Source organism: Onychostruthus taczanowskii, unplaced genomic scaffold, assembly GCF_017590055.1.
Source record: "Onychostruthus taczanowskii isolate IOZ18803 unplaced genomic scaffold, ASM1759005v1 scaffold393, whole genome shotgun sequence".
Classification (NCBI taxonomy): domain Eukaryota; kingdom Metazoa; phylum Chordata; class Aves; order Passeriformes; family Passeridae; genus Onychostruthus; species Onychostruthus taczanowskii.
Window position 1 is genome coordinate 21,806 of NW_024501382.1, and position 1,132 is coordinate 22,937.

A 1,132-nucleotide genomic window follows, 5' to 3' on the forward strand; every position below is an offset into this window, starting at 1 on the left:
TGACCCCCCCCCCATTAACGAGGGACCAGGACCCCCAGCCTGACCCCAAAATAAAGGCAGGACCCCCCATTAAAGGGGGATCAGGACCCCGAACTTGACCTCAAAATAAAGGCAGGACCCCCCCCATTAAAGGGGGATCAGGACCCCCAACTTGACCCCAAATAAAAGGCAGACCCCCCCCCTATTAAAGGGGGACCAGGACCCCCAGCCTGACCCCAAAATAAAGGCAGGACCCCCCATTAAAGGGGGATCAGGACCCCGAACTTGACCTCAAAATAAAGGCAGGACCCCCCCCCCCCATAAACGGGGATCAGGACCCTCAACTTGACCCCAAAATAGAGGCAGGACCCCCTCAGCACTCCTCTTTAAAGGGGGACCGGGACCCCCAGCCTGGCCCCAAATAAAAGGCAGGACCCTCCCCCATTAATGGAGGACCAGGACCCCCAACGTGACCTCAAAATAAAGGCAGGACCCCCCCCCCCATTAAAGGGGGATCAGGACCCCCAGCCTGCCCCAAATGTCAGGCAGGACCCCCCCCCATTAAAAGGGGACTGGGACCCCCAGCCTGACCCCAAATAAAAGGCAGGACCCGCTCAGCACCCCCCATTAAAGGGCACCCCCCAATACTTCCTAAACCTCCCGCCAACCCCACACCCAGGCCAGGGACCCCCAAACACCCCCCCGCCAGCCCCATCCCGGGGGTCCCGCCCCCCCATCCCGGGGGTCCCGCCCATCCCTGCCCCCCTCCAGGTGTGTGGGGGGTGGGGTCTCACCTGGCTCCTCTCTCTCCTCGCGTCCCCTCGTGCCAGGCCGTGCCTACCGGCCCCGGTGCTCCATGGCCCCCCCGCCCCGCCGGGGGGGCCAATTAGCAGCGTGGCTAATGAGCCCCCCCTCATTAGCAGCGCCTCGTTAGTGACCCCCCCCTGCCGCACCCGGGACCTTCGTGCCCCCCCAGGGACCCCCTTGCGTCAGCCTCGGCCTCGGGGGGAGGGGGCAGGTGACACCCCCAGGAGGGGACACGGGTGACACCTCCCGTGACCCCCTCGTGAGCCCTGGAGGGGGCTTGGGGGGTTTTTGGGGAGCCCACGGGGGTCCCACGGAGATGGGGGGAGGGGAGGTCACTGATCCTGCC